We start from the raw sequence: 12,087 nt of genomic DNA, 5'->3' as shown, positions 1-12,087 counted from the left end.
TGATTTGCATTTTCCTGATGATGAGCAATGTTGAACATCTTTTCATGTAACTGAGACCTTCTAGTTGACTTAGTTGAAAAGAAATGGACAGGGTGAGCTCACTCTGGTTCTGGACAAAATCAGGGTTCCTTTAGCAAGGAACAAGGTGGTGTAGAGGTGATTGTGCAGAAGGCCACTGAGTGGGTCAATTAGCCCGCTAGGGCTGCTGTAACAAAACCCTACACACTGGGTGGTTTAAACAACAGACATTTATTTTCTCACAATTCTGGAGGCTGGATGTCCAAGATCATGGTGCTGGCAGGGTTGGATTCCTCTTGGCTTGCAGATGGCCAGACTCTTGCTACCTCTTCACATGGTCATCTGTCTATTCATGCACTTCTGGTACCTTTCTATGTCCCCTAACCTGCTTTTTTTTTGAAGACACCAATCAAGTTGCATGAGGGCACTCTCTAATGCCCTCCTTTTAACTTAATTGCATCTTTAATTTTTTTTTAATTTGAGAGAGAAAGAGAACATGAGCCAGGGAGAGAAGCAGATGGAGAGAGAGAATCTTATGCAGGCTCCATGCTCAGCACAGAGCCTGATGCAGGGCTCAATCCCAAGGCCCTGGGATTGTGACCTGAGCTGAAATCAGGAGTCAGACACTCAACTGACTGAGCACCCCAAGCACCCCTTAACTGCCTCTTTCAATGTCTTATCTCCAAATACAGTCGCCTTCTGAGGTAATGGGGGCTAGGGCTTCAGCATACAAAATTTGGGGGACACAATTCAGCCCATAACAGCAGGAGAAAAGCGATGTTGGCCACACTTGTTGAAGTCCCTCCCTCCTCCAAAAGTTGCTTCTTTGATTCTGTATCTTTTCTTCTGTTCCTTCCCCTTCCAATTAATGTTTATTGGATATAGTAGACTACATTAGCTGTTTCCATCTTTTTTATCTGTCACTGATAATCCAAAGCTAATTTTTTCTCACTTAATCACTCACCAAAACTGTTTGGGTTTTGTTTGTTTATTGTTTGTTTTTTGGAAACATGTTTTCTAATGTGCTTGCTATCAAATGCAATAGGTCCTTTTCAGTTCTGACTCATGGCCATTCTGGGTGATGTCAAGAAACTCTTCAATTGCTCTCTTGTTTATGTTATCACATCCTGTCTTTTCTGAGTCTCCTTTGTCAATATTGTCCACAGGGCCCCCTTTCTATTTCTTCTCTTTAGATATTCTTGTTCTCCAAGGACCCATCCTCAGCAAATAGCTCCTCTCATTCCCTATGAACTTTCCATCTCATTCTTCCTCTGTCTTGGTAATTTCCTAAACCACATTTAAAATCATGACCTTTCGGTTACGAGGAAGATGACAGCGTAGGAGGACGCTGGGCTCACCGCGCGTCCTGCTGATCACTTAGATTCTACCTACACCTGCCTAAATAACCCAGAAAACCGCCAGAGGATTAGCAGAACAGAGTTGCCGGAGCCAAGCGCAGACGAAAGGCCCACGGAAGAGGGTAGGAAGGGTGGCGAGGCGGTGCGCGCTCCACGGACTGGCGGGAGGGAGCCGGGGCGGAGGGGCGGCCCTCCGGCCAAGCAGAGCCCCGAGTCTGGCTTGCAAAAGCGGAGGGGCTGGATGGAGTGTATTCCGACAGCAAGCAGAACTTAGCATCTGGGAGGTCATAAGTTAACAGCTCTGCTCGGAAAGAGGGAAGGCTGGAGGACAAAGGGAGGGAGAGTTGCTGAGCCCCAGGATGACAGAGCGCAGTTTGGCGGGGAACAAAGGTGCTCGCCAGCGCCATCTCCCTCGCCCATCCCCCAGCCAAAATCCCAAAGGGAACCAGTTCCTGCCAGGGAACTTGCTTGCACCGGGCAAACACCCAACACTGTGCTTCTGCGGAGCCACCCCTCTGGCGGGTCTGACTCCCTCCGGTGCCGCAGGGCCCCTCCCGAAGCAGATCTCCGAAGGAAAAGCGAGCTGAGCCTGCCCCTCCTGCCCCCGTGCACCTTGCCTACCCACCCCAGCTAATCCGCCAGATCCCCAGCACCACAAGCCTGGCAGTGTGCAAGCAGCCCAGACAGGCCACGCCACCCCACAGTGAATCCCGCCCCTAGGAGAGGGGAAGAGAAGGCACACACCAGTCTGACTGTGGCCCCAGCCGTGGGCTGGGGGCAGACATCAGGTCTAACTGCGGCCCCACCCACCAACTCCAGTTATACACCACAGCACAGGGGAAGTGCCCTGCAGGTCAGCACCACTCCAGGGACTATCCAAAATGACCAAACGGAAGAATTCCCCTCAAAAGAATCTCCAGGAAATAACAACAGCTAATGAACTGATCAAAAAGGATTTAAATGATATAACAGAAAGTGAATTTAGAATAATAGTCATAAAATTAATCGCTGGGCTTGAAAACAGTATAGAGGACAGCAGAGAATCTCTTGCTACAGAGATCAAGGGACTAAGGAACAGTCAGGAGGAGGTGAAAACCGCTTTAAACGAGATGCAAAATAAAATGGAAACATCCATGGCTCAGATTGAAGAGGCAGAGGAGAGAATAGGTGAACTAGAAGATAAAATTATGGAAAAAGAGGAAGCTGAGAAAAAGATAAAAAAATCCAGGAGTATGAGGGGAAAATTAGAGAACCAACTGATACACTAAAAAGAAATAATATATGCATAATTGGTATCCCAGAGGAGGAAGAGAGAGGGAAAGGTGCTGAAGGTGTACTTGAAGAAATCATAGCTGAGAAATTCCCGGATCTGGGGAAGGAAAAAGGCATTGAAATCCAAGAGGCACAGAGAACTCCCTTTAGACGTAACTTGAATCGATCTTCTGCACGACATATCATAGTGAAACTGGCAAAATACAAGGATAAAGAGAACATTCTGAAAGCAGCGAGGGATAAACGTGCTCTAACATATAAAGGGAGACCTATAAGACTCGTGACCGATCTCTCTACTGAAACTTGGCAGGCCAGAAAGGAATGGCAGGAGACCTTCAATGTGATGAACAGAAAAAATATGCAGCTGAGAATCCTTTATCCAGCAAGTCTGTCATTCAGAATAGAAGGAGAGATAAAGGTCTTCCCAAACAAACAAAAACTGAAGGAATTTGTCACCACTAAACCAGCCCTACAAGAGATCCTAAGGGGAATCCTGTGAGACAAAGTACCAGAGACATCGCTACAAGCATAAAACATACAGACATCACAATGACTCTAAACCCATATCTTTCAGTAATAACACTGAATGTAAATGGACTAAATGCTCCAACCAAAAGACATAGGGTATCAGAATGGATAAAAAAACAAGACCCATCTATTTGCTGTCTACAAGAGACGCATTTCAGACTTGAGGACACCTTTAGATTGAGTGAGGGGATGGAGAACTATTTATCATGTTCCTGGAAGCCAAAAAAAAAAAAAAAAAAAGCTGGAGTAGCCATACTTATATCAGACAAACTAGACTTTAATTAAAGGCTGTAACAAGAGATGAAGAAGGGCATTATATAATAATTACAGGGTCTATCCATCAAGAAGACATCAAAATGTCTATGCACCGAATACGGGAGCCCCCAAATATATAAAACAATTACTCATAAACATAAGCAACCTTATTGATAAGAATGTGGTAATTGCAGGGGACTTTAACACTCCACTTACAGAAATAGATAGATCATCTAGGCACACGGTCAATAAAGAAACAAGGGCCCTGAATGATACATTGGATCAGATGGACTTGACAGATATATTTAGAACTCTGCATCCCAAAGCAACAGAATATACTTTCTTCTCGAGTGCACATGGGACATTCTCCAAGATAGATCATATACTGGGTCACAAAACAGCCCTTCATAAGTATATAAGAATTGAAATTATACCATGCATACTTTCAGACCACAATGCGATGAAGCTTGAAATCAACCACAGAAAAGGTCTGGAAAACCTCCAAAAGCATGGAGGTTAAAGAACACCCTACTAAAGAATGAGTGGGTCAACCAGGCAATTAGAGAAGAAACTAAAAAATATATGGAAACAAACGAAAATGAAAATACAACAATCCAAACGCTTTGGGACGCAGCGAAGGCAGTCCTGAGAGGAAAATACATTGCAATCCAGGCCTATCTCAAGAAACAAGAAAAATCCCAAATACAAAATCTAACAGCACACCTAAAGGAAATAGAAGCAGAACAGCAAAGGCAGCCTAAACCCAGCAGAAGAAGAGAAATAATAAGGATCAGAGCAGAAATAAACAATATAGAATCTAAAAAAACTGTAGAGCAGATCAACGAAACCAAGAGTTGGTTTTTTGAAAAAATAAACAAAATTGACAAACCTCTAGCCAGGCTTCTCAAAAAGAAAAGGGAGATGACCCAAATAGATACAATCATGAATGAAAATGGAATTATTACAACCAATCCTTCAGAGATACAAACAATTATCAGGGAATACTAGGAAAAATTATATGCCAACAAATTGCACAACCTGGAAGAAATGGACAAATTCCTAAACACCCACACTCTTCCAAAACTCAATCAGGAGGAAATAGAAAGCTTGAACAGACCCATAACCAGCGAAGAAATTGAATCGGTTATCAAAAATCTCCCAACGAATAAGAGTCCAGGACCAGATGGCTTCCCAGGGGAGTTCTACCAGACGTCTAAAGCAGAGATAATACCTATCCTTCTCAAGCTATTCCAAGAAATAGAAAGGGAAGGAAAACTTCCAGACTCATTCTATGAAGCCAGTATTACTTTGATTCCCAAACCAGACAGAGACCCAGTAAAAAAAGAGAACTACAGGCCAATATCCCTGATGAATATGGATGCAAAAATTCTCCATAAGATACTAGCAAATCGAATTCAACAGCATATAAAAAGAATTATTCACCACGATCAAATGGGATTCATTCCTGGGATGCAGGGCTGGTTCAACATTCGCAAATCAATCGTGATACATCACATTAATAAAAGAAAAGATAAGAACCATATGATCCTGCCAATCAATGCAGAAAAGGCCTTTGACAAAATTCGCATTCTTTCTTAATAAAAACCCTCGAGAAAGTCGGGATAGAAGGAACATACTTAAACATCATAAAAGCCATTTATGAAAAGCCCACAGCTAACATCATCCTCAATGGGGAAAAACTGAGAGCTTTTTCCCTGAGATCAGGAACACGACAGGGATGTCCACTCTCACCGCTGTTGTTTGACATAGTGTTGGAAGTGCTAGCATCAGCAATCCGACAACAAAAGGAAATCAAAGGCATCAAAATCGGCAAAGATGAAGTCAAGCTTTCACTTTTTGCAGATGACATGATATTATACATGGAAAATCCGATAGACTCCACCAAAAGTCTGCTAGAACTGATACATGAATTCAGCAAAGTTGCAGGATACAAAATCAATGTACAGAAATCAGTTGCATTCTTATACACTAACAATGAAGCAACAGAAAGACAAATAAAGAAACTGATCCCATTCACAATTGCACCAAGAAGCATAAAATACCTAGCAATAAACCTAACCAAAGATGTAAAAGATCTGTATGCTGAAAATTATAGAAAACTTATGAAGGTAATTGAACAAGATATAAAGAAATGGAAAGACATTCTCTGCTCATGGATTGGAAGAATAAATATTGTCAAAATGTCAATACTACCCAAAGCTATCTACACATTCAATGCAATCCCAATCAAAATTGCACCAGCATTCTTCTCGAAACTAGAACAAGCAATCCTAAAATTCATATGGAACCACAAAAGGCCCCAAATAGTGAAAGTAATTTTGAAGAAGAAGACCAAAGCAGGAGGCATCACAATCCCAGACTTTAGCCTCTACTACAAAGCTGTCATCATCAAGACAGCATGGTATTGACACAAAAACAGACACATAGACCAATGGAATAGAATAGAAACCCCAGAACTAGACCCACAAACGTATGGCCAACTCATCTTTGACAAAGCAGGAAAGAACATCCAATGGAAAAAAGACAGTCTCTTTAACAAATGGTGCTGGGAGAACTGGACAGCAACATGCAGAAGGTTGAAACTAGACCACTTTCTCACACCATTCACAAAAATAAACTCAAAATGGATAAAGGACCTGAATGTGAGACAGGAAACCATCAAAACCCTAGAGGAGAAAGCAGGAAAAGACCTCTCTGACCTCAGCCATAGCAATTTCTTACTCGATACATCCCCAAAGGCAAGGGAATTAAAGCAAAAATGAACTACTGGGACCTTATGAAGATAAAAAGCTTCTGCACAGCAAAGGAAACAACCAACAAAACTAAAAGGCAACCAACGGAATGGAAAAGATATTTGCAAAGGACATATCGGACAAAGGGCTAGTGTCCAAAATCTATAAAGAGCTCACCAAACTCCACACCCCAAAAACAAATAACCCAGTAAAGAAATGGGCTGAAAACATGAATAGACACTTCTGTAAAGAAGACATCCAGATGGCCAACAGGCACATGAAAAGATGCTCAACGTCGCTCCTCATCAGGGAAATACAAATCAAAACCACACTCAGATATTACCTCACACCAGTCAGAGTGGCCAAAATGAACAAATCAGGAGACTATAGATGCTGGAGAGGATGTGGAGAAACGGGAACCCTCTTGCACTGTTGGTGGGAATGCAAACTGGTGCAGCCGCTCTGGAAAGCAGTGTGGAGGTTCCTCAGAAAATTAAAAATAGACCTACCCTATGACCCAGCAGTAGCACTGCTAGGAATTTACCCAAGGGATACAGGAGTACGGATGCATATGGGCACTTGTACCCCAATGTTTATAGCGGCACTCTCAACAATAGCCAAATTATGGAAAGAGCCTACATGTCCATCAACCGATGAATGGATAAAGAAATTGTGGTTTATATACACAATGGAGTACTACAGGGCAATGAGAAAGAACGAAATATGGCCTTTTGTAGCAACGTGGATGGAACTGGAGAGTGTGATGCTAAGTGAAATAAGCCATACAGAGAAAGACAGATACCATATGTTTTCACTCTTATGTGGATCCTGAGAAACTTAACAGAAACCCATAGGGGAGGGGAAAGAAAAAAAAAAGAGCTTAGAGTGGGAGAGAGCCAAAGCATAAGAGACTTAAAAACTGAGAACAAACTGAGGGTTGATGGAGGGTGGGAGGGAGGGGAGGGTGGGTGATGGGTATTGAGGAGGGCACCTTTTGGGATGAGCACTGGGTGTTGTATGGAAACCATTTTGACAATAAATTTCATATACTGAAAAATAAAATAAAATAAAATAAAATAAAATAAAATAAAATAAAATAAAATAAAATAAAATCATAACCTTTCCCCTGAGTTCAAACTTAAACATTCAATTGATTACTAAATACATACCAACCTCGGTATGACCTATATTAACATGACCACAACTGAAATCAATATCCCCACCTTCAAACCTGTTCCTCTCAGAAAGTTTTACAGTCACCTACCCCAGTATAAGTAATCAAAAACCTAGACATCATCCTTAAGCGCCTCTTTTCCCTTAACTCCATTTGCCTTATGTAGTCACAAAGTCACCAGATTCCAAGAAGAAATTCTTCTGATAATTTCTCAAATTTGGGGTGCCTGGCTGGCTCTGTTGGAAGAGTGTGCAGTTCTAGATTTCGGGGTTGTGAATTCAAGTCCCATATTCTGTATAGATATTACTTAATAAACAAATATTTAAGAAAACAGTTTCTCAAACTTACCTTTAATACATTCACCTCTCACCTACCAAGGTAATCATTTAGACTTGCATTGTTGACTGAATTCATTATTCTCCAGATGAAGTCCAAACCCTTTATCATGTGTTACAATGACCACTCCTTCTGTCATTTCAAAACTTGAACTTGATGTTGAAATAATATTGAGTGCACCTTTCCCAGGCTAAGTTCCTCCTTCTAAGTACAAATAATGGCAGCAATCTTGGGACATACTATGTCACCAACACATACGCAAATTGGTTAGTCTGGGAATCTCCTAGAGCTATTGATTGCCCAGGGAAATTATACACATCCAATACTTGGCCACTGGGACTTGGCAATCCTTACTTCTTAATTCCTGGGATTACGGGGGTATCATACAGGCTTTTACTAGATAAGGACAGGAAGGATGAGGTTATCTATCTTTATCTCATCCTGAAAAAGATGATATTTGGTGATTTCATTATAATCCCAGGAAGCCAATCTTTGTGAAAAGGACAGGCTAAATATTATGACTACATTTTCCAACCCATACAGAGAAGGGGATGGAGTGAAGGGAGGAGATGCAGATTGCTGATTTTGGGTAGGTCAGACATTTCCCCTAAAGATATGGGTTCCCATCATCAATCATTCCTGAGCATTGAGAAGATAAGGAGATTGTGGGCTGGGCAGTGAGGAAGGGGATATGATAAAAAACAATAAAGATAGCAATGAAAGTGTCAAAATGAACAATCTGCCAAATTTAAAATTTTTGGAAGCTGTCAATTAAATGATATGCCCTTAAACCTGGATAAATCCAGATTAAGAAAGACAAAGTTGTGCTATTTGATTAACAGATTGTGTTTCTCTACTAGCCCAAACATAAACTCTGGTGTCTTTCAGTGGATTGCAGGATATCACAGTATGTACACATTGGAGTGGGAATTTTAAGATGACTGCAAGAGAAGTACTTTGCCAGGGGCTGGAAGAGATGGCAAGTGAAACGAAAGGGTGCACGGGTGTTGTAGGTAAGTTTGAACCTTCTGCTGTCGTTTACCAGCTATGTGGCTTTGGGGATTATCACTTAATCTCTCCAAGTCTTTGTTTTCTTCTCTGTAAAATGAGGAACATAATAGTACCCGAATCAGGGGTGTCTGGGTGGCTCAGTTGGTTGAGCGTCTGACTCTTGGTTTCAGTTCAGGTCATGATCTCGCAGCTTCATGGGTTTGAGACCTGCATCAGGCTCTGCACTGGCAGCGCAGAGCCTGCTTGGGATTCTCTCTCTCTCTCTGCCCCTCCCTCACTTGCACTGCCTCTGTTTCTTCCAAAATAAATAAATAAACTTTCAGAACAACAACAAAAATAGTACCTGAATCAAAGGGTGACTATGAATTTTAAGTGGGATCAATATCTGTATTTTCTCGGTATAGAGCCTGACACTTGGCAAGAACTTGATAAGCAAGTGATATTCTAACTACTGCTGTTGCTGTTATTACTAAGTATTCTTAAGGAGAAGAATCTAGACTCTCTGAGGTCCTTTGCTTGCTTCTCCAACTCACTTGAAACTGCTATGAAGGTTTATCCTCCATACCCGGGTTCGAAACAAAGCCCCCCAGAGGCCACAGAAACTGAGTCTGTGGTTCATCATTCAACAATGCCCCTCTCCCCTTCTTTATTGTCTCCAAAGACAATCCCCATGGTCTTGATTTAAAAATGATTTTAGGGGGCACTTGGGTGGCTCAGTCGGTTAAGTATCTGACTTCAGCTCAGGTCACGATCTCACAGTCCATGAGTTCAAGCCCCATGTCAGGCTCTGTGCTGACAGCTCAGAGCCTGGAGCCTGCTCTGTGTCTCCCTCTCTCTCTGCCCCTCCCCTGCTCATGCTCTCTCTCTGTCTCAAAAATAAATAAAAACATTAAAAATTTTTTAAAAAATGATTTCATTACTTGATTCTAGGAACACTTGATATCCCCACAAACACGAGCCATGGGGAAGGGACACTTCTTTGGAGGTGCCTACACTGTCCTCATACCTATGTTCTGAGGTCTGTAGATGCCACAGGACAGACAAAATCCCTAGGCCAGTGTCTGGCATGTGGCAAATACTCAATAAATGGATATTTCCTTCCTCTGATCATGCTTGGTTTGGGGTGACTTGGGGAGGCCTCCAATGTCCCAACCACGTGCACATGCCTCTCTGTATAGAGGCCGGTCCAGGGGTGAGATGGAGGGTCTTGACCTTTCATTTCCTTCCTAAGATCCAGGATTCTGCTGGACTCTGCCACTGTCTGTTTATCTGCCTATCTGTGGGAGTCATTATCAGTCCCCCTCCCTCCTCCCTTTCTCCTACTTTTCCAGTCCTCCATCATTTTTCTTCATCAGTCTCTCTTATATGTTTATCAAGTGTTTTATTTCCTTTCTCCCTCCCTCCCTTCCTTCTCACCTCCCTTCCTCCCTTCCTCCCTCCCTTCCTTCCTTCTCTTTCCCTCTAATTCTCTTTCTTCCATCCCACCTTCCCTCCCTCCCTCCCTTTCTTTCTCAATTGCTTTCTTTTGCTGTTTTATTTTTCTCTCTTATTTTTCTTTTTTCTCTGTTCCCCTCTCCTTCCCTCTCTTTCATTCCCTCCCTTTATTCTTTCAATATCTAACATGAGATTTTATGCTAGTAGCCAGGGAAAGACAAATATTGGATGTCTTTTCATAAGGATTCTCATATACCCAGAAGAAGGCAGAAGGCCCAAAGGAAAATGGAAGTAAATAGAAGAAGGGCAGGGCCCAAAAGGGTGTCCTTGCAGGTCTCGCTGGGCCCCAGCTTGCCCAGAATTCTACCACTCCTGTTCTTGAAGCCTCTTCTGCTGGATTTTCCCTGTGACAGTTTTGGGCAAGTCTGAGACAAACTCCCCTGTTGGGAGAGGTCAATCCAGTGTGGGCCATCTGTGACCCCAGTGGGGCTGAATTTTTCAGAAGAACTGCTCAGGGGAAGCTCTTGAGGCTGGAGGCTGTAGGTGAGTGAGGGCAGCCTCTAGAGAATAAGGAGCTTCAGAAAGTGTTCTGGGACAAGGACAAGAAGAGAATGACTGGAACAGTACATAAAGGTCTACTCCATGGTGTCTGACATACTCTAGAACAGGGGAGAGCAGCACAGCAAACACAACACTGCACAGTCAGACACCTGAGCTTTGACCTCACACTCTCTGGGCTGCAGTCTCTCCCCTACAACCCACCTGACTTTGGACAGGTCACTTGACTTTTCTGAGACAATTTCCCCACTGACTTAACTGGAGGATAGTGACAACTTTGTTGGGTTGTTGTGAGGATAAAATAAATTTACACAGGCTAAGTTCTTAGCATGAGTAAACACTAGAAATATCTTAGCTGTAGTTATTAGCTTGGACTAGAGACACTAGATATTTAAGAGTTACAAAACCCAACTTTGAATTCCAGCTCAGCCATTTCTTGTTGGTGTGCCCTTGGCAGAACTATAAAATCTCTCCAATTTCATTTTTCTTACCTTTAGGGGAAAACATGTTTGATGTTGGGACTCTTCCATCTCTAACATTCCTGAATCCTAGGACTGTGAAGACAGTTCACAGAGACTTCCTGTTACAAGGCTTAGCTTTGCCAGGGCTTTGGTCTTAGAGTCAGATAGCCTTAGGTCTGATAAATAACAACAGGGATACTGATATGGAAAAAGTTACCTTCTTAACAGCTGATGTGGGAAATTTCCAGAGGCAAGACTGACTTTGTGGATGAAGGAGTTTGTTAAAATCACAATGGGATGGAGCAGAGATTGGCAAACTATAGCCTGTGGGCAAAATCCAGCCCTCCTCCTGTGTTTGTAAATACAGTTTTATTGAAATACAGCTATACCCATTCATTTCCAATGGTCTCTGGTGGCTTTAGCACTACAAGGGCTGAGTTGAGTTCCTAAAATATTTACTAGTTGGCCCCTGGGGTGTAGATAGAGGGTAGAGAGTAGCCTCACAGGAGACCCAGGGAGTGTTTGGTCCCTGGAAGGAGGGAAGAGGTAGAAAGAATGCTGCCCAAATATTCTAGAGGAGAGACTTGTAAAAAAACACATCTATTGAGTAATATGACTGTGGATCCACTGGATCCTCCAAAATATTCATTTACAACTCAAAATTCATAATATATTGGGTATGATTGGATTTTTAGTTTCCTTTTAAAATACTACATGCTTAGTATGTGCTAGTCTTCTAAGTGCCTTATGTCTTACAAATATTAGCTCTTCTTAACAACCTGTGAAGGAGTAACATCATTATCCCCATTTCACAGATAAGGGAGCTGAGGCACAGTGAGATTGTTAAGTAGGCAATGGAGATGAATTTTGGATGCAACTGTCTAATTCCAGAGGCTGTGCTAGGACTGACTGCCTCACAATGAATTTGA

General features: G+C 42.4%; 1 long non-coding RNA gene across 1 annotated transcript in view; it reads left to right on the top strand.

Moving 5' to 3' along the window:
* LOC113594813 (uncharacterized) overlaps positions 1–12,087 on the top strand; it is a 33,587-nt gene that overhangs the window by 3,809 nt on the left and 17,691 nt on the right. Inside the window, exon 2 of the long non-coding RNA XR_003415256.2 lies at positions 8,583–8,707. This is a non-coding gene — a long non-coding RNA (uncharacterized LOC113594813). The remainder of the gene's footprint in view (positions 1–8,582; positions 8,708–12,087) is intronic.

The sequence above is a fragment of the Acinonyx jubatus genome, chromosome E3, assembly GCF_027475565.1.
Source record: "Acinonyx jubatus isolate Ajub_Pintada_27869175 chromosome E3, VMU_Ajub_asm_v1.0, whole genome shotgun sequence".
NCBI lineage: Eukaryota > Metazoa > Chordata > Mammalia > Carnivora > Felidae > Acinonyx > Acinonyx jubatus.
The sequence above is the reverse complement of the archived record's forward strand: the minus strand, read 5'-3'. Positions and strand labels throughout refer to the sequence as shown.